This window comes from Pinus tabuliformis, chromosome 1_1, assembly GCF_031772625.1.
Source record: "Pinus tabuliformis cultivar Carrire ecotype Pingquan chromosome 1_1, CPIR1, whole genome shotgun sequence".
Taxonomy (NCBI): Eukaryota; Viridiplantae; Streptophyta; class Pinopsida; order Pinales; family Pinaceae; genus Pinus; species Pinus tabuliformis.
Genome location: NC_142297.1, coordinates 606476427 through 606499524, shown reverse-complemented (window position 1 = coordinate 606499524; position 23098 = coordinate 606476427).

Below are 23098 nucleotides of genomic sequence, written 5' to 3'. Positions count from 1 at the left end.
TAAACTCATCGATCTTTTCATATTTAAAGAGTCTGAAAAGGACTGCAAAAAGAGCAACTCTTTGCCCTATCTGATCAGTTTAATGAATCCAGACAGGCAAAATCGTCGATTTTTTCATGTTTTAAGAGTCTAAAAAGTATCGTAAAAATAATAACTCTATATCTTGTCTATGTAATTTAAAGAGTCCAGACTAGAAAACTCAATGGTCTTTTCATATTTAGAGAGTCTGAAAAGATCGTAAAGAGAGACTCCATGGTGATGCCTTGTCATAGTTGTTAACCGGGTGCGACAAAAGGTTAATAGTATACCTGGATCAGTTACTTTTCTGTAAGTTAATATATTGAGCCCGAATAAAGAGAAACCTATTTTCAATAGATGTCGAGTTCATTTTGTTACGAGTAGGAGAAGACGGACTAAACTCGTTTTTCGTCGTGAATCTTTAATGAGTCACGCGGCGAGAAACTCAATACCTTCATCAAAAATTTTAATGAGTCAAATGAAGGAAACGCAGGGTATCTTTTTCAGTTTAGTGAGCGAGAAAAAGAGGGAAAAGAACTGCTCATTCCTTCTTCATGGATTTAACGAGCTCGAAGGAGGAGAAAAACTCAGGGATTTTTTGATTTAAGAGCAAGAAATGGTCCCAAAAATAATGTTCTCTGGCTACTGCCATATATTTTTAACGAGCCCGGTAGAAAAAACTCAGGATTTTTTAGTTTAATGAGCGAGAAAAGTACTGAAAAAGAATGCTCGGGTCATCTTTATAAATTTTAACGAGCCTAAAGCCAAAGCTCAAGATTTTTTCAGTTTAAAGAGCGAGAAACAAGTGCCTAAAAAGAATTCTCCCTTGGTCTTTTTCAGCTTAATGAGCTAGAAAAAGATCAAAAAAGAGTTGCTTAGATCATCGTCGTATAGATTTAACGAGTGCAACGATGAAAACTCGAAGATGTTTCTTATTTTTTAAAGAGCAATAAAATATCTCAAAAATTGGTCTATTGAGAATTGCATGCAGCTTTTACTGCTTTTCATTCCTGAAGGTACTTTCATCAAAAAATCAGAAAACCATTTCTCCAAAATAATATAAGGAAATGCTTTGAGCTTTCACATGCATCATTTTCACTATTTTGAGATTTGTGAGAGCATTCTAGAGCTAAAGAGGAGCAGATTTTCCGCAGACCATTGCAGGAGATCCAACCAACCATTCGATGTGTTGTCAGTCCCAGGTGAAAGCTAAAACCTTGATCTATGCATTGCTTAACCTTTATTGATAGTTTTATGGGTGGAATTTTGCAGATCTGAGGTGCCCTAAAGCCCTATTTCCGCATTAGCGCCCTCCAGATGGCTAGTAGGGAGCATTAAACGCTCTGTACGAGCCATTGGAGGGCGTTAATCCTCCCTGTGCAGCACTCGGGGTAGTGTTAGAGCTAAAGGGCGCAGTAACAAACCTCATGCATGGATGCCTTAAGTGTTTTTGCCCCATTTTAACTATTTTTAGGGTTATTTTGTGCAGGTTTCGAGCCGAAATGACTCACCTATGGAGAGAACGGGCCCATGATAATGATGAATTACTGATGTGAAACAATCTAGCATGCATACTTGCATTGCGCCGCTACAGTTTACTAAAGTATGCAAAGCTGGAGCTGATGAAAGGGCAGGAGGATTTAATGAGATGAATTATCCAGCGTTGGGATGAACACGAGCAAGTGTTCATAATTGGAGATCAAGTGCTAGCTATTGACTGTGATGACTTATATTTTTTGACTGGTTTGCCGTGCTATGGGGCACAGGAAAACCTCACCAGTGGCAGGCCAGATCCACGATCTACCTCAAAGTTGGTACAATCCTACTGCATCCCTAAGAGTGGACTAGTCAGCAACAGAGTCCCCATAGAGAGGATAAGATCCCGGTCTATGAGGGCAGTTTTATGGTTGATTGTGTAGTTGGCGGGGTCAAAGAGTCCCCACGTTGTGACAAAGGCCCAACTGTTTCTTGTAGTTGACTGTGTCCAGCCACAGATGTTCAACTGGTGTGAAGCATTGCTTCGCTAATTGAAGCTAGAATTAACAACATGCAAGACTCGTACCCAACACAGTTTTGGGTACGGTACTATCATAGTCTCATTCTTCCTTGAGAGGGTACATGTTATGCGCCCAAGGATGAGCTTAGGTCCCCTTGATCTAAGGGAGCCAAGGTAGGGTCGTTGGTCATCACTTGATCCTCGCACAGGAGGAGGACCGATCCGGCATTTCTTCGACGAAGATTTCTTCCAGTGGCTTCGTAGCCAAATTGTGATAATTGATGACTATGCTTATGAGGGAATGGACTTTACTGGAAACCCGAACTTGATGCTACCGCCCGGGACCAACTGGGGTCCTCAAGGTGAGAATAATTTTTGACAGTACTTTAAGTATTTTTTAGCTTTTGAATGTTTATGTAATGTTTTTATAGGTGAAATAAGTACTGACATGAAACTTTTATGCTTAACACAGATGTGGCGCCATTATGACCTGCAGGCGAACCTCGCCATATGTGACGAGGAGGCCAACTACTTGCTGGAGGGGGTGATGTCAACAGACTCCACGAGGTTCTAAGGAACATGTAGGGTTTGACCATGGGTACCCCCCCTTCCTATGAGGAATATTCCTGCTCATACGCAGCAGCACACAGTTGGTGTACCTGAGCGTTTTCTTGTTCCTCTTCGGAGGGTAGCTAGAGTGGTTTTAGCATTTTTAGAGCAATAGACTCTTTTTAGCAAGTGTTTTGACGTAGCCACATGAGAGTTTGTAGCTAGGCTTTTGAGCGATTTTATATTTAAAACATCCAAGTTTTGGAATATTTTGATGTAAAACACTGGATTTCAATATATATATATATATATATATATATATATATATATATAAGGACATTTTTGGTATTTTGATGGTGTAAATGTGTTTTTTTAATTTTTTTGTAAAAATTTTTAACTCAGTAAATGTTTTACTGTTCATGCATGCTTCTATAAAGAATGAGACAAATGCCAATCTAATACATAGTTAGCTAATGAATCAGCAATTGTATTTAATTCTCAAGGAACATGTTCATATGTCGTTATTTTCAAATCGACATTCCAGGAGTTGTACCCTTAGATAATGACGCAACAAGGTTGGATTACGAATGTGATAACAATTTGTCAATTGCATAACGACTAGCTGGGAGTCTAACCTGACCACCAAATTGGAGATGTCCCTTGATGACGCTTCCGTGAGAAGTGAAACGACAAACATGTACTTGGCAATATTGTTGGTGGTAGTACCAAGAAAGATGCCCCCCCCCTAGAGTGAAATAGTTCCGACTCGGGTTTGTAAATGACCCAAGCAACTGATGCAATGTGCCGTGTGTGACGACTGGCACCATCCGCGTATCCTACGTATGCTAAAGGTAACGACACAATTTGCATTGCGAGAAGAATGCATGAGACAAGTACTCCACTAAATAACAAAACAATCCAATCATACCAAAAAGGGAAGAAAAACTTATGAATACATAAAATTACAAAGCACATGCCTAGTGCAATACTAGGCATAATACTTTTTCAGATAGAGCCCATATCTAGGCTCCTTGAGTGGGACTCCTTCCCAGTCTTGTAGTTCATATGCCCCTGTGGGGAGGACTTTCTTTACGACATAGGGACCTAGCCAGATGGGTTGAAGCGTGCATGCCTCCAAGAGGTCATCTTTTGGATGATAGAGAAACACAAGGTCGCCCTCTTGGAAAGAACAAAACTTAACCTCTTTCACAAATTGGGATTGTACCCGCTGCTTGTGAGCCTCAAGTGCCAAGTCGACATCTCGATGGGTTTTATCCAGTTGTTTAAGGTATAGTAAGCATTCTTCTTTAGTAGTAGTGTTGGGCATAGGCTCAATGACTATTTCCAAGGAAGCGATCTGAAACTCAATGGGTTTTTCATCATCGTAAAATTGGATCTCATGCGTGAAAGTAGACAGATTAATGTCGGGCATTTCCTTGTGAGACCCACTGAATACATCATGGGATTCCTTAAATAGGCAGGTGGAGCTCGCAATTTCCTCAGGATTGCAATCCGCTCTCATCTGGATGTTTTCCATGATGCCTGTCTTGATAGAAATATCGATGGGCAATGATCTGGAAGTGTCGCCCATGTTTCCTTCCGCATCCAAAGTTTGGATGGTCATATAGGGAGAGGAAACGATTTCTGGTATGTCAGGGGACAGGATTTGAAGAGGCATCATGTCCGAATCAGATATTGGAACATGATGGTGCCAATCCTCCCAATGTTTCTCTCCAAAACTCATGATTTCTCGAACAGCTTCATCTGTAGGTAGGAGTTGATTGAATGGATCTAAAGGAGGAGCGGTTATGGGAAGGGCGGTGGTACTGTTGGTAGTAACCAACATGGCTGGAGATGCAGATGTGGATTGAATGGCTTGGTAGGCCAATTAAGCTGGTGACAGTATCGTTTGGTTGCCGAATGTGTCAAGGTCGGAAGGAGCCGACAGGATCCATGGATCAGTCAGTTCATGAGGAATAGATGAAAGCATGTTAACCGTTTGTGAAACCTTGGGTGGCTGAAGAGGAAAACTTCCCATGAGGGAAGAATCCTTCAGTAGACTAGTACCTAAACTGACATAGCAGTCAGTTCCCCCTCCTACTAGGGGTACGGAGCCACTTGGTAATGGTGAATAATCAGGGGTGTAGAAAGACAACCGATCTATTGTAATAACCTTTCCATGCAATAGAAATAGGATGATGCGAAAGATAGTAGATACGACGACCGTCATGGCGTATGTCCAATTGTGACCCAGCAAGATATTATAGTCGAGTTTCTTGTCTATGACTTCTATGTCCACCGTTACGGTTTCCCATACAAAGTGATGTGAAAAGTAGCTAGGTATCCTTTTGGGATAAATGTGTGGCCGTCGAAATCCTTAAGGGAGTTTGACAGTGGGGATAGGGTTGGAGAACCCAGGGCGAGCCAACATGAAGCCGACATGACGTAGGTAGAAGCACCTTCGTCGATGATGGTTCTGTGTATACCTTTACCTTTTGAAGTAATATGCACCTGGAATGCAAGCTGGTGAGAAAGGGGAGGTTTACACTTGTCCATGTCAAAAATAGCAAGCATGGAATCCGTTGGGACAATAACTCCAATAGCTGAAAGCAAAGCTTTCCATTGTGTTGGGCATGTTTGTAATGCTTCGAGTGCTGACATAGCCAACGACACTTGTGCCAAATCTTCTACAATGTTGTAGTGTTGGACGGCACGTGCAGATGTATTGTGTGTTATGCATCGAAGTGCCCCTTTTGGGGGTCGAATTACAAGGTCCTCAACTGGCCTTTCAACATGAAAATCATTGGGCAGCGGTGGGTTTTGACCTGAGGAAGGTTCTGCTATAGGAGCGACAGGAGCTCCATAATATTTGGCTCTTGTGGCAAGTTCTACCTTTTCAAATGTGTAAATGGTAGAAGATCCTTCACCAGCCGAAGGATGTTGCAAACCATCTTTGTCCCCTTGCGGGGGTTGTGGTTGGCTTGCAATAATATTTTGCTGTTGTTGAGTGGGAAAAGGATTTCTAAGGATAGCGGGGGCCTTACCAGAATCCCTTTTAGCAAGGTATTATGTGCATTCCTAAACCCGCGGACAACGCTAAGTCGTGTGGTATTCAGCATAGAGTTTGCATGGATATCCGGTGGGTTTATCCTTTTCATCGTCAATAGGCACAGTGGCCTTCTGTTTTAGGTTGGGTTGCTTTGTTGACTGCTCTTCAAAAGGAGCGGTATTTTTCTTATTCTTCTTGTTCTTACCACCGGATTTTTGCGTAGACTGCACAAAGGTTATCGTAGTGGTAGGAAGAGTAGTCTTATTGGTAGAGGGGTCCACTGCCTTCTTGGCAATGTGATCACTGAGTTGTTTTACAGTAGTCCTAGAGGTTGCGTCGACAATCCCGTCAGCGTGCACTCTGGGGTGCTGAGTGGCGGAAGCAATAGGGCTACCAGGAGCACTTGGGATTATGTCGTAGAGAGTGCCAAACTGTGAATATATCTGATCTAAGTGTTGGGCACGACATATGGATTGGTCTTCTGTGATGGCACCACCTAGAGCGACATTTCTAGTGATTTGCGGGAGTAAGGACTTGCAGAACCAGTCCGTTAGGATAAAGTCTGGGATGGGAGCTTTGACTAACCTCCACCTACATCTCCATTCATGAATATGATCATAGATGTGGGTGGCGGTATCCTGACGAAATGAAGTGAGGAGCTCCATTCCAGTCTCATAGCGGATGGGTAGCTGGAAGTGCTTTAGGAATTCCATCACTAAACTGCCAAAGGTGTTTACTGGCGTGCGTGGTAACTCAATCTACCATTTCGCGAAGTTCCCAGTGAGGGTGCGAGGAAAAAGATGTAACCAAACACTATCATCCACCATAGATTTTGAAACACACTAGAGATGGTAGGTGTCGATATGGGTGCCCGGATCCTCCCCTTGTTTTCCATCGAACTTTGGGATGTCCGTTGGTATCTTATGTGGGATCGACGACCATTGTAAGTTGTGATAGATGGGGTCGTTTTTCAGCTTATATAAGTCGGGTATATCCAACGTTGCCAGAAAAGGCAGAGAGTTAGGTGCCCCCGACTCAAACCACGGTGATGACAGATGACTTGAGGAGATTTGTACTCCTCCCATTGTTTGGTTCCCCATAGTGTACATGGGTTGCGTGGTGTAGCAGTTTCTTTGAGGTATGGTGTTGTAGAGTGGATTTCCATGAGGATTTTGATACAGGGGTATGAAATTTCCCCCAGTATAAGCGGTGCCCCCTTGACTCATTTGAATATGTGAGTAGGGTGCCCCCATGGACTGGTTGGGAACCCCTTGAGGATTTCAGCCCGACACAGAACTTACCATTTGTCCTTGATTGACAGAGGGAACTCTCATGTCAATTAGCAACTAACCATGCATGCTTGACAACGGAGGGGGAACTATTACATTCCCTACTGGCATGTGCATATTGTGAACCCCCCAGATATATGAATCTGGGGGTTTGAACTGTACATTGGCGACCGATCATATTGTTGGTAAATGGGAACCGTGCCCATAGTGTCGCATTGAGTGTTATAGGGAGAACTGTATGTGGCACTTGTCAAAGGTATGCAGTTTGGCACCATAGGGGTGGAACTTGGCATCTGTTGGGTTCCACTTGTAGAGGGTGTCATGTGAGTGGTTGTACCTGGGACAAATGGGATAGCGGAATTCGCCATTACCGGTGTTGTGGTGACTATCGACTGGGGGAGTGGTGAAGGACCAAAAGTGTCCCTAAAGTTCCACAACCCATGAGTCGTTGACCGAAGAAGGAAGTACACGTACCATGGGAACCAAGACAGGTTCCAACAGATTCATGAGCGAAGGGTTAAAGGGAGGAAGAAATCCTTCGGTAAAGAAATCTTCCGGCAAACTTGAATCGTCGGTTGTCCAAATAGATCTCGTGTGAGATATAGGAGACTGATCCTCCGAAGATGGGGAATCCAATTTAGTGGAACTCGGCGAATCTTCCACAATGAGTGGAGGAAGTCCTAACAATTGTCTGGAGTGAAAACGAGGGCCGGATGTAGCCACGGTGACCGTTAATTCTTATCAATAAATTTTATCGTGATATTCTTTAAAGTCTCAAATGATAGCACTAGGGTACCTAAAAAATATAAAAAATACACAAAATGGATCAATGAGAAAACAGAGGGAAATTACCTTGTCTGAAAAGCACCGATCACCGGAGATGAAACCTAGTATCTCAATGAATAACAGGAAGGATGGCCAGATGTATGGTTATGGTTACTCTAGAGCTTCACCCAAACCTTAGATTGAGGGGCCAAGTACTCTCGTGAAGATGAGTACCCTCCCAAAAAATGAAGACATAGTAGACCCGTCTGTGTTAGGTACCAGGATAGCCCATCCCCGTCACCTTGTGTAAGTCCCTATAAGTTTGGCCACTAAATATACCTCAGATCATAAACACCACCAGGGGGGACATAGTCGTAGACAACACACTGTGTGAGTAGGATACTTAAGTCCCCAACTCAGTTCCAAAACCCCTGAAGAGACCCCCAAATACACAAAATGCCAAAAGGATTTGTAAGAGAAGGTGGGATACCTTTACAGTCCGATGTTGTCTCCTATTTTGCTCCGCTTTTACTAGAGTGGTCCCAGTAGTATGAGTGCAGAAGGAATTTTTCGCTCGTTAATGACACTAGTTTGGTTTTCGACCTTGGGCAGTTCACTCACATGCTTATCCCAAGATCCTAGCCTAGCTAATGTTTGTTTGCTCAAAAGAGTTACTTATTGATTTTAGGTAATTTTTATGTGTACTTGATTATTTTCTTCGGTAGTGGAGTTGATGTATGAAATATGGTGAGACTCTTGACTCAATAAATCATGCAAAAACAATGCTCTGAAAAAAAAAATTCAATTTAATGCAAACAAGTTGTATTCTACATATTCATATTTTTCACATATTCATAGTTTCTTCCATGCATCTATAGCATTTCAACACATGCATAACCAAAATATTCTTTTCCAATGTTTCATAACAACTACTTGTAACCAAAATGAAGCAACTTACAACTAGTTAAACAGAAGGATGAATACAAATTGTCAGTCTTTCTTTTAGAAAAAATGTTTTTAAGAGAGAAAACCCAAATCTGTTTTCCTAAAAATAAATTTCTAGGACACCAATTTTGCTGACATAATACAGTTACAGATCTTATTTCAGCCCATGAGAAGATTTCCTATCCCTTTTGGTCCACAGACACTACTGAAAATCAAGGTAATGGGAGACTAACGCTCTATAACAGTGAGAGTTAGTAGGCCCACTAACGCTCCCTGTGAACAGGCACAGTGCTTTATAAAGCTCTGTGTAGCCTACTAACCTACGTTAGTGTGGGAAATCTATCAAAAAGAGGGTTTCCAAGATCAGTTTCTGAGATGAATGTATACAAGTAAGATGCAACAAGATATTTGGTGGATCAGAAAAGGATTGCAGAAGAATAGGGAGCTCTTAGAAGGAAGAGAGAACCGAGAAGAGTCTGGGTAAACCGGGAACTAGATGTATAGTCCCCAGCAGAGCCGCCAATTATGCTATGGGGTAAAATGCATTGTGTATGGAGAATGAAAACTACCCTCAAAGGTCTTCTCGGGACCTTTGAAAAACTGTAAGATTATCTACAGATGCTACCAAGTTATAAACATGTTCATATACAAATATCAATTAACAAAGTATGGAAAGAGGATTACCTCAAGTCTCCTTCTAAATTTTTTTTGAGATCACAATGTAGCCAAGAGGAACTCCCTCACAGCCGACTCCAAATAAATTCCTGCACAAAGTAAAGGCAAACACGGTCACTGCATACAACCTTGAAAACCAATATATGAATACACATTGAACATATATTTGCATAAAACTAAACTACTCATCTAAACAAGTATCGAATGAACAACTTAATGAACAATGTTACGGACACCATGGAGTAGGGAACACAACTGCAGTTCTGTATTAATAAAGGAAGAGTGATTACAACCATCTGTTGTATAAGTTTTCCTTTGCCCATTCCGCTTCTCTCTCTCTCTCTCTTCTAGCTCACTTCTTCAAGTATGTGATAGTTCACAACAACTTAGTAGGCTATCCTTTCAAATGCTTTGACCCCTTTCATAATGACCCTCTCATTTCTTATATAGAAATTGAGTTAGGGTTGCCAAGTTCCTCATAGAGTTCACTAGGGAAAAAGCAATGAACTTGCCTTGCTTTTCAGCTCTTTCCCATTTGCCTCCTTTTCTCAGATTATAATTTCTCCAAATAGGTTGTTTTTGGATGTTTCCTTGCTTTTCTTGAGTAAATTTAGGGACAAATATCTAGATATTTGTGAGTCAATTCGTTGGTTTGACCCTTGGAACTTCCCTTAGTTTCACTAACATTGTCCCCTAACTAGCAACATGCTTTAGTAGGGTCACTAACGCACCTCCAGGCTTGGTAACAAGCTTTATAAAGTAGGTTGTTAGTGTACAACCAGCGTTAGTGTGGAATCAAGGCCTGTAATTGTGGTCTTTGCTTCAGTCATCATGTCTTTCACCTCTAAGTTGATGAGGAGGTCATTTTGTTGTATAATAGCTTAATGATGCATGTGTCCATGACTCATTCCAAATGTTATTTACTAATGAGGTATTAGACAACGTTGCAGGGAAAGAGGCCTATTCCTTCACTAATGGGTTTTCTAGGTATCATCAGATTAAGATCGCACCCGAGGATAGGAGCAAACAACCTTCACGACGAAGTGGGGTTGTTTTCAGTACAATGTGATTCCATTTGGACTCAAGAATTCACCTACGATATTTTCTCACATAGTCATCGTAGTGTTCAAAGAGTTCATTCATGATTTCTTAGAAGTCTACTTTGATGACTCGACAATGTTTGGATTAGTAAAGTGCCATGTAGCAAGTCTATGCCTAATGTTGGATACGTGTCGCAAATACCAGATCACGTTGAACTTGAAGAAATGCATATTCCGTGTTCCCTTTGGGGTCTTGCTGGGTCACATGGTGTGCAAACAAGGATTGATGGTGTAACCTGCAAAGATTATGGTGATAATGAATCTGGAGGCCCTAAGGAACGTTAAGCAGCTGCGCGACACTGGGACATATGGGTGTGACGCTGGGACATATGGGATATTATAGAAAATTTATCAAAGCGTATGCTCATATTACTGTGCCCATGGAGAAACTGCTGAAGAAGGATGCAACATGTTGTTGGGATGAAGAATGTCAACACAACTTAGATGTATTGAAATAAAAGATTGTCACTGCGCCGATCTTGGTATTCCCTTATTGGAAAAAGGAGTTTCACGTACATGTGGATGCCTCTTGCATTGTGTTGGGTGCAGTGTTAATGCAAGCTGGTGAAGGAGAAATGGACCATCCTATAGCCTTTGCGAGTAGGAAATTATCAAACAACGACTAAGGGCAAAGGATTGGCCATGGTGTACGTGCTGCAGAAGTTCAAGCATTATCTATTAGGAGGGCATTTCAAAATGTACACCGATCATTCTACCTTGAAATACCTGGTCAATAAGCCTATGTTGGGGGGAAAGATATGCAAATGGTTGCTACTATTCCAGGAGTATGAATTTGAATTAATTGTGAATCCGAGAAGGTTAAATGCAGGACCTGACCATATGTCGTGGATTGAAACAGGTGAATAACCCAATAATCTAGAGGAAGGGTTTCCAGATGCGCAACACTTTGTGGTGCGTGTAGCATATACTCATTTTGAATACATTATTCACTTCTTGACTACGGGGATGGCACCAGAAGGATATACAAGTCAACAGAAAAAGGAATTAGTAGTGCGTGTGGAAGATTTTTTAGTAATTGCAGGACATCTATATAAGATGGGTGTAGATGAAATATTGAGAAGATATGTGATGGATTTCAAGAGGGATAGCATTCTCGCTAAAGCTCATGGGGGAGTTGCAAAAATTCATTATGCAGGCAAGGCAACTGTATAGAAGATTTTTCGCCTAGGTCTGTGGTGGCCAATGTTGCACAAGTATTCCAAGGCATATTATAAGGCATGAGATGCATGTCAAAGGACTGGTAGACCATCGCAAAGGGATGATTTTCCGCTACATCCTCAAGTATCTTTGCAACCATTTGAGAAATGGGCAATTCATTTCGTTGGGCCAATTCTGGCCCCAAGAAAGAGAACAGGTGCACGTTATATCATCACCGTGACAGAATATATAACCATATGGGTGTAAGCACAACTGGTTAAGGATTGTACAGGGGATACATCAGCAAATTTTTGGTTTAACCAGATTTGGCTGCCCAAAAGTGTTGAAGAGTGAGAGAGGTATGCACTTTCTTAATGAAATGATCAGCACCCTAACTGAAGAATTCCAGATCTACCATCAAAAGAGTACACTGTATCACCCACAAGCCAATGGAACTGTTAAAGCCTTCAACAAGATTTTGGAGAACATGTTGATGAAGATCTACAACGTGTAGGGAAATGACTAGGATGTGCGTGTACCTTTAGTACTATGGGCTTATCGGACTACTTGCAATAATCTAATAGGGCAAATGTTGTTTAGACTGGTATATGGTGTAGAATTTGTAATGCCAATGGAGTATATTGTGCCTAGTCTACACATAGTAGCTCTCACAGGTATGGTGGATCGCGAGGCCTTGGAGGAAAGGCTTGTGCAGTTGATGGAGCTTGAAGAGGATCGATTTTTGGTAGGATTTCATCAAAGAGTATAAAAGGGACACGAAAAAGCATGGCATATTGCCATATCAAGCATCACACTTTCAAGGTAAACAATCGTGTCCTTCTATATGATAGTAAATTCACCAAATTTCCAGGTAAATTCTATATGCATTGGCTAGGGCTCGCGAAGCTGAACAGGGAACCTTTCCCCGAAAGAGTGAATGGGAGCAGGTTGAAATTACTTGCGCAATGACTATATGGCGGCATGATAGTCTTAGTGCTCTAGGAAGCTGTAAGGGAGTGCAGGACTATAAACTACACTGCCCAGCTAAGAGGACAGCACAACGAGCAGGTTTGGCGGAAAGTGACGAAGTTGCAACTGTAGGTTTTAACCCCGTACAGAAATGATCTTCATACAAATTCTAAAACAAAGAAAATAAACAATGCAAGAGCATAACACATATACACTAAGATTTTCCCCTAGATCCCAAACCGGGACTACTAGCTTGATTTTTCGTTATGTTCCTTTCAATGTTACAATGCATATTTATACATGCCGAAGCATCCAATACCATGGACCGAAAACCATCGTGTCCAAAACCATGTGCGAAAATCATGCACAAAACCATAGGTAGGTCTGCCCAACCTAACATAGGGTCTAAAACCAAAATTTTCCGAGGCGTTACCCCGGACCCCATAGAGTGGGGTTACCTACACCCGTCAAACCCCCTATGACCCCCACCCCCCGCTACGCAATTGGGACAACCAAGGGGGGACTCTACCCCCCTTCTAACCCCCCGGTTAACTACGTTGGCTAGTCATGGAAAGAATATAACACAACCCAACATTCTCCCACTTGTTGTTTTCTTTCCACAGGGGGCCATAGGAGAGCTTAGTCATTTATCTAGCCTTGCAACACCCATTGTTTCTCTACACCAAGAGAACTTGTCAGAGCTCACAGATTTTGTCAATGCATCTATAGTATTCTTCAAAGTGTCCACCTTTACCAGCAACACCTTTTTGTCATCTATCATATCCCTCACAAAGTGATACTGAACATCAATTTGCTTTGTCTTTGAATGATATGTAGGGTTCTTTGCCAAGAAAATTGCACTTTGGCTGTCACAGTCTATCCTTATAGCTCCCTGTACTAACCCCATACTTGAACACAATCTCTGCAACCAAACTGCTTCCTTGCTTGCATGAGTGGTTACCATATGTTCTGCCTTTGTAGTTGATAGTGCCACTACAGATTGTTTCTTACTCATCCAACTGACTGCACCTCAAAATAGGTTAAACACATACCCACTTGTAGATCTTCTCTGATCTAGATCTCTAGCCCAGTCTGCATCAACAAAGCCACAAATATCCAACACTCTGTCCAATCCTAGTCTTCTTTGGTAGCACAAACCATAATCACTAGTGCCACGGAAATACCTGAAAACCCACTTCACTGTTGTCCAGTGCTCCTTCCCTGGTTTTGACATAAGTTTGCTTAATACTCCCACTGCATGTGCAATGTCTGGTATAATACAGACCATTGCATACATCAGGCTATCGAATGCACTTGCATATAGAACACACGACATGTCCTCTTCCTATTCTTGTGTCTTGGGACACTATTCAGCAGCTAACTTTACACCTACAGGAATAGGAATCTTCACTGGTTTACTATCCTGCATATTAAACCTCTGCAATATTGTCTCGACATATTTCCTCTAGTTTAACTAAAGCTTCCTCTTTGTCCGATCCCTTTTAATTTCCATGGCCAAAATATAGTTTGCAGCACCAAGATATTTCATGTCAAATTTGGAGGACAAATGGGTCTTCAAATCCTGGATAATTTCTTTGTCATTTCTAACTAGCAACATATCATCCACATACAAGACAAGATAAATAACATGGTCACCAATTAATTTAAAATACACGCAGTGATCTGATTTGCTTCTAGTGAAGACAAGTCCCTGTATAAATGTATCAAATTTCTAATACCACATCCTTGGTGACTGTTTTAACCCCTACAGAGACTTCTTTAACTTGCATAGTAGTTATTTATTACCCTTCACCTCAAAGCCTTCAGGTTGCTTCATGTAGATCTCCTCTTCCAAATCCCCGTGAAGAAGTGTTGTCTTCACATCCATCTATTCTACCTCAAAATCAAAAGCAGCAACAACAAATGAAAGTAATCTAATAGAATTTACCTTGGCAACAGGAGAAAAAATATCACCAAAATCAATTCCCGACACCGGGGAATAACCTTTTGCTACCAACCGAGATTTCTATTTCTCCACCTTTCCTTCTGCATTTGTCTTCTTCTTGAACACCCATTTGCTACCAATGGGTTTCCTTCCAGCCGAGAACTCCACCAAATCCCAAGCCTCATTTTTATGCAAAGATGCCATTTCATCAACCATGGCCTCTTTCCAGAGTTTTCCATCCTTTGAATCTACTTCTTCCTTCACAGTTCTGGGATCATCATCAGTAATAGATAAAGCAAAATTTGAATAGACAGCAGATGGACTATACCTTTCTGGCTACCTTCTTTCTCGAACTGATCTTCTCACACTCGGAGTTTGTGACTCTTCATCTTCTGATTCCTCCTCTGTTGTAGAGTCTGATTCTTCCTCCTTTAGCTCAAACTCTATCTTCTCAAGTTCCTTTGGTTGGACTTCATGTTTAATAACATCTTTCACCTCTATAAGCACCACATCTCGGCTGTACACAACCTTCCTTGTTACTGGGTTCGAAAGCTTATAACCCTTTAAACCATCCTTATACCCAGTAAAGATGCACTTTTCAGATTTACTATCCAACTTGGTTCATTTCTCCTTTGGAACATGTACATATGCATCACAACCAAATACCCTCAGATGTGAAAGACAGGGTTTCTTACCAGTCCATACCTCTTGTGGAGTCTTATCCTCCAATGTTCATGAAGGTGTTCAATTGACCAGGTAACATGTTGTCTCCACTGCCTCTACCCAGAATTCATGTCCTAACCTGGCACCATTGAGCATGCTTCTTGCCCTTTCCATCAATGTCTTGTTCCTTCTTTTTGCAACTACATTTTGTTGAGGTGTATAAGGAGTAGTCTTTTGTCGTTCTATAGCACACTTCTTACAGAATTCTTCAAATTCCTTACTGCAAAACTCTCCATCATTATCTGTCCTCAGCACCTTTATCTTCTTCTTTGTCTGGTTTTCCACCAGAGCCTTAAATTCTTTAAACCTGTCAAAGACTTCAGATTTCTTCTTAAGGAAATATATCCATGTATTCCTTGAGAATTCATCTATAAATGATACATAGTACACAAACTTACCTAGTGATAGAACCTTCACAGGTCCAAACACATCACTGTGCACAAGATCTAATATTTGTTTCGCCCTCTTACCACCAGAGGGGAAACTCACCCAATTCTGCTTCCCATATACACAATTTTCACAGAAATTAAAATCCAGAGAGCTATTACTCATACCTCCTACCATACCTTTACCATGAAGTATTCTAAGGCCCTTCTCTCAAATATGTCCAAGCCTTTGATGCCACAGCATGGTCTTGTCTCTAGAGACCACTAGATTTTATACTCCACTTTCAGGAACCACAGAATTGTTGCACCCATCAACAATAGTGCTATCTTGCAGCTTGTAGAGAATTCCAATTTGAACTCCTCGCATCAATACCAGTGCCCCCCAAACCATCTTGTAGGTATCCTTCTCGAACACTATTTTTACACCTGCATCAACCAGCTTGCTTATAGAAATCAGATTTCTGGCTAATGCAGGAATATGCAAAACACCTGGAAGTTTTCTAACCCTTCCACCTTGCAACTTCAACTTTACTTTTCCACGACCAATGATTCTAGCCTTCCTGTCATCCCCCAAGAAGACATCACCACCATCATATTTCTCATATTCGCAGAACTACTCTCTATGGGGAGTGAAGTGAAAGGATGCACCTGAGTCAATCAACCATGCCTAATGATCTACATGTGTACTTGAAGAAGCCAAGTACACATCCCCACCTTCATCTGAGGTGGTTTTCGCGTCTGCAGAAGGAGCATCATTAGATCCCTTTCCTTTATCAGGAGCTTTAGATTTATAGTCCCTTTTGTAGTTCCCTTCCTTTCCGCATTTCCAACACACCACCTTTACAACTTTTCCTGGAGATTTAGATCTCCCTCTAGATTTAGATCTCCCACTCGATGACTTATTTTTGTTTCTATTATGGGACCATCCTCATATAGACAAGGCATCACCATTCTGGCTCTCCATATTTTTCCATCTCATTTCCTCCGTCAACAAGGATGAGACTATTTCATGAAACTGCAAGGCAGTTGTATTGCTACCTATTGCAATAACCACACTATCCCATGAATCTGATAGAGAACACAACAAACTGATGCACTTATCTTCATCTAAAATTTTAATATCAACAGATAATAACTGACTTACCACAGTATTAAACGCATTCAGATGCTCTGTCACCAAGCTTCCATCTTTCATCCTCAAGTTATACAGCTTTTTCCATAGGAACAGTTTATTCACCAGAGACTTAGATTGGTACAAAGTCCCTAACTTGTCCCACAAAGCCTCTGTCGTAACTTCCCCTAATACATTCAACAATACTGAATCTAAGACACACAATCGTATTTTTCTCTTTGCCTTCCAATCCAACTTCTTCCATTCTTCATCAGACACTCCCGTTGGTTTAGTAACTAGATCTACCGCAATCCACTGATCTTTATCCACCAACAGATCCTTCATCTTGAGTTTCCACAACTCAAAACTTTGACCATTAAATTTCTCGATCTCCATCTTTCCACTGCTTACCATCTTCTTTCACCACCAGAATCGATCTCACAGTTCTCCCACTGAACAGGGTCTACCACAAGCCTGAGCAAAACCCCTCAGCAACAAAGGCGTCGCCTTGAAGCCAAAACATCTCCGATACCAAATGTAGGTTTTAAACCCATACAGAAATTATCTGCGTACTAATTCTAAAACAAAGAAAATAAACAATGTGAGAGCATAACACATACAACACATATACATAGAGATTTTCCCCTGGATCCCAAAACTGGGACTACCAGCTTGATTTTTCATTATGTTCCTTTCAATGTAACAATAAATATTTATACATGTCAAAGCATTCAATACCATTAACCGAAAACCATCGCGTCCAAAACCATGTGTGAAAATCATGCACAAAACCATAGGTAGGTCTGCCCAACCTAACATAGGGTCTAAAACCAAAATTTTCTGAGGTGTTGCCCCGAACCCCATAGAGTGGGGTTGCCTACACCCCTCAAACCCCCTGTGAACCCCACCCCCCGCTACATAATCGGCGCAACAAAGGGGGGACTCTGCCCCCCCTTCTAACCCCTCAGTTAACTACGTTGGCTAGCTGTGGAAAGAATATAGCACAACCCAATAGCAACATATGAAGCTGTGTGCAGGAAGTTGATCCATGGAGGGAGGTGTCACCAGCATATCATAAAAGTGACCATTGGATTCATTGTTCATGACTTGATGGACAGAAGAAGGTTAAGAAGATCGGGATGGCAACATTTAAGGAAAAAATCTTTGAGGATCCACTGCCAAAATTATTATCACAAATTGGGGGGAACGGTCAGATTTGAATTAAAAACTCCCTATAAATTATGCATGTCAGTCCAACAGAGAACACTTTGTGGTCTTAGAATTGTTAGTGAAATTTTTTGTCTATCACCTATGAACCGATCGGCTTAGGAAAATTTAGTTATGAGCCCCACGCTTGCTAAGTTTTTTGAGCTAAACCAAAAGTTTATTCTTGACAAAATGCTTACACCCAGTCTTGCTGAAACCATGAGTACTAGAAATGTTGCCTCTGAGGCAGCTGCCCCAGAAGTCATAAGTATGGAAGCTCTGGCTCCTGTGCCTACGGCGCCAAGGTCACCTAGACTAAAGCCTACCCCTACCAGAGAAACCCAAACAACCAAATCGAAGAAGGAAAAGTAGAAGAAGTCGATTGATGGGCCTCTAAATTAGACATAAATTAAGACCCATGCCTCTAAATTAAACATAAATTAAGGCCTATGACCATCCTTCAGCACATTAAACATCTCTTCTTGCATTAGATAATGTATTTTTAACTTTAATATATTCATTATGAAGGTTTATGAATAATTGCATATTTGTGCCTAATATTATTTATTTTTGTGGAATATTATGAGAATATTGGGCAGATTATGAAGATTTGGAGGAGGAGATAATTTAGGGACTTGTTCCCTACTACAGGAGGATCAATACTAAATAATAAATCAACAAGATATTATGGAATTATGGCACAGATTGTGGAAATCCAATGATTGAGAGAATCTAGGAATGTGTTCCCCGTCATTTAATGTAGATTCCTAGTATTGGGGATCAGATCCACTAATCAAGGGATTTTGGTGGGGAAAGCTTCCTCCATTCATGGGGAATGATTCCTAATAATTTTTTATAAGTACCAAGTCGAATTTTCCTCTAGGGAGAGATTTTCATTAGTGTTATTATGGAGAGAACTTGTATTTTTGCAGCTCCATTGTATTTTCTTGCAGGGATGTAATTCTATTGATGAAAATAATGAAGATTGGTGTCATGTTTAGCTTCTAAATCTTGTTCTCTTCCATATATATCTGATGTTCCTTGGGCTTGGCCATCCCAGGAGCCTCAAAGCCCTTTTGTATCATTTGCTTTCCTTCTTTTCACTTCTTATTCACATGCATCTCTTGTTTTCATTTTTTTCTATTTCTGCATTTAGTATTAATGATTTCTTGTTGTAGGATTGGTTTAAATGGTTGATGTAAGTTATTTTGCAGGATCAAAAGAATTATTTCATCCTTGGAAAAGCTTTGGAAGTTCATAGTAATCATTGAGTTGCTTGGATTAGTCTTCTTATTCCCAGATCTAGATCTGGAACTCCTTTAAGGAAAATAACAATAAATTTCTGCTATTTTTTAGAGCATGCTAACGAACTTCAATCGAGTTGGTTCCACTTGAATTAGATCACAAAAAAATTCTAGTTCATATAAAAAAAAATAATAATAATAAAATAAAAAATAATAATAAAATAAAAATTACCCCATTGCATTTGCACTTGATTAGATCAGGCATTTTTTAGATTTACTAGCTCACTAGTTCTCGAATTTCTACATTTTCGACTAGTAATGTTTTTCTATTTTTTAGCATAGGTTAACAGAGGTCTTTTTGAGTGATTCCACTTGGAATGGGGACCTAATATATCCTAGTTAATAACAAAATTTGTCCTTCCCAATTTGGATTTGATTTTCTTGTTCATTCGATGAATTATAATTTCGTATAGTGAATCTGTAACATCCTGTAGTAAATCAAGGGATCTTGTGGGAAAGCACTATAACATCCTATAGGAAAGCCTATTTTGAGCCTGAATTGAGAAAATTCATCATTGAAGCTGGGATTAGGCCTCTACCTGATTTCCATGTCATCACAACCATTTTAACCCTTTTGCTCCACACCTATCTCCCCTGCCAAAGATCAAGGAAAGATTAGCATTAGCATTTATAAAGCAAAAAGATTAAAAAAATGAGTTCTTTTATATTTACACATGCACATAGCAGTTAGTACTCTCTAGATCAAATTTCATGCTCAATTAGTTTAAATCATCACATGGGATAAATAGGGTTAAGCTAGGTTTCTTTTACATTTAGTTCATGACCTTTATGCAATTAGAATAGGTTTCTTTCCTTGTACTTTCTTTCTTGCAATAGGTCAAGGTTCCATTTCGAACATTTCATTTTCTGCAATTAGTTTAGGATGTGACTTTAGCACATGCACTCCATTACATCATGACAGCAAAAGAAGGACACATTGTATGCTGCACATATAGTGCCAATACCTATTAAGTTTGTACAAACCCTGGGTTGATAATTAAAGTAGGTAGCCTTGGGAATTTCAACATTCTTGTTGCAATACTGAGGCTCATCACTTTTTGGCGTCGTTGCCAGGGAGGTCTCAATGTATGCATTGTTTTCTTCCCTAGTTGATTCATTTCTTTTTGCATTTTGTAAAAACAAAAAAATAATTGCATTAGGCATATTTCATTTCAAAAATAGAAAAGTGCATTGCATTAGTGTTTTCATTCAATCATAAAAACAAAAAATCTCTGTTATAGTCATTTTTGTGCCTTATAGCATGAAGCATGAAATGTCCATAATCTAAGGGATCCAAAGTCCCTAAACATGTTGTTCCTACCCCTAGAGGAACAAGGTCAGCAAACCACAACACTGAATAAAAGTTCTCCACCTGAAAACACTCAAAAACAAGGCAATTCTAGATCATGTCAACTGCTCCACTGAGCATCTGCGCTGAATGTCAACTGCTCCACTGTCTACCTGCGTTGAATGTCAACTGCAAAGAAGGCTACCTGCGCTGGGCGAGTTTGGACATGTGGCACAGTCATTCCTCAAGGTGTCAATGCCCAGGAAGCTTCCAAAATGACACTTGGATCAGGGAATTCGACTGGTGATGAGTAAGAGGTTCTAGATCTCCAAGTGGAAGCAAGAACCTCCAAGTGGACTCAAGAACTGAAGAATAACTGAAGTGAGAGAGGACACTAGTCAGCTTCATCCAGCCTCAAGCTGACTCATCCTTTCTCCAAAACTCCTATATATAGATCTCTCTCATGAGGTCTAAGGAGGCTGGAATCTTGTGAATGTAAAGAATTGCTGTTGGTTTGAGTTTAGAACTATTGGGTGATTTGCTTTGAAGGAGGTGAAGAGGAGATTTCTTTCTGCTGGGAAGGTGATGCTGGATTGGGCCTTTTATGGTTGTATCACTTCCTGAACCTTACTTCTTCCATTAATAAAGCATTTGAGGTTCTTCTATATGCATGTGTCTCAATTGTATTGTTATACTTGTGTATTTGATTTATTCTAATCATTGAATCAATTATGAATGTATGCTTCTTGTAGTTCCCTCTCCTGCTATTTTGCAGGATCTTGGTGTAGCTGGGCCAGTGAAAGAGCAAGGAACTGAGGGCAAGCAGCAAAGAGAGAAGATTGGATCAATCATTAGCGAAAGACATCGGTTAGTGGATCTCTTTCTCCCCTCTTTTACATCTCATAAAGAAGTAATCTCAGATAGCTTTGCTTTGATTGTTGCTAAGGAACTATCACCCTTAGAGTGGGATAGGGTCATTCCGTATTGGATACTTTTCCCAACAACAAATTGGCGACTCCGCTGGGGACTCGTATCTTGTTGGTTGTTTGTGTTTTTTGCTATTCATTTCTTAAACACAGGGAGTACCGAATCGAACTGCATTTGGATCTTTCAAATGCAAAGTAGAGGGCAGCTACTCTAGCTCAGTTTCTGGGCATGTTTATGATTTGAAGAGCTGATCCACAAGGACTCTAAATAGCTCTTAGTGATAGCTTTTCACCCTCCTTTGAGCTTTGAATCATCCTTTAGTGTGTACTTGATTGATAGCTTTGATTTGGCCAAAAACTGTTGATTTTTGAGCAATCTGTAACCCGGAAACCAAGAGAAACGAGAGTTTCTCTCTTCATTGTAGGCACTGTGAAGGCAGTCTGCATTTCATCGCAGGTCCCGAAGGGGCTACCTGCGCTGAAGGTCAAACTGACAGTGTTCTACCTGTGCTGAACCAGTTTTGCCTTGTGCAACTGGGGTTCTCTGCTTTCTATTGCCCTGTTTTCATCCTTGTTTTTGCAGCCTGTTATCAGTCAATATACCTATCTGAAACCACCTTTCTTTGCCACTATTCCGCCTCAGTTGTATAAAGAAACTGTATTTGTTCTTTGTGTATTTCTTACATCATTTGCAGTTTCCCATAACGAAAGTGAACTAGTCTTGCTGTGGCCTCTTAGATCTAGACCTGTGATAAGTGTCGTTCTAATCTTAAGAGTTAGTTTGTTTGATGTTCATAGCTGATTGAGCATTTGCTTTCATCATATGGTTTGAATTTATGTATTTCTAGTGTTGAAACAAGTAAATCTTAAGGTGTCTTTTGATTCTGGACAAAAGCTTGTTTGCTTTCACTTGAAATTGAATTCAAAATTATACAACAGCTTTCTTTTTGTAGTACACCAACATTAAGAAAGAGAAAAGAAATACCTGCATTGTGCATTTTTCATTTGATAAGTTTGCATGTTGATTTAGGAAAAAGCGCATTAGTGTGTGCTCTATGATCTGTGTGAAAAGATGATGTCTTTCTTTTCCCTCAGTAGTTAAGATTTTCATAAGTTGAAAAGATTGAAAAAGCTTGCTTATCATCTTAGACTGCATTTAGGAATTTGTATCATACATATCGTGGTGAACCTTGAAAGGCAAACTTTAAAAAGATCAACTTAAAATATATTGAATGAACCTAACAACGCTTTGAAACATAACGCAAACACAGAGAGGTCTAAGCTAGAGACGTGTTCCGGCGTCGTTAAACGTAGTGACTGTCGATCTCGAAGAAGGTGGGTGATTCCTCCTGAGAGTCGGTGGCACTAATACAGACTTGTGCTCCCACGTACCGTCGCGTATATATTGGGAGACCCCTATAGGCATATATCTTTTATCCATAGGAATCCGTGTCGGCCGCCCTACTGATCGCAATGCAGTGAACACAGCATTCACAAAGATCGACCACCCGTACCGTAAAACGTATTCTGTAGTTTTGCGAAAGGTTTGGCACACCCTCTGCCTAGATCTCCAGAGTAGTTTCTTTTGGCTTTTTTCAAACTCTATAACTGAAAAAGTCCATCCGAGCATTTGTCACTTTGGGCTTGTTAAAACATCGAAGGAGACTAGAGTCATCTTTAGCTTTTTCTCGACTCT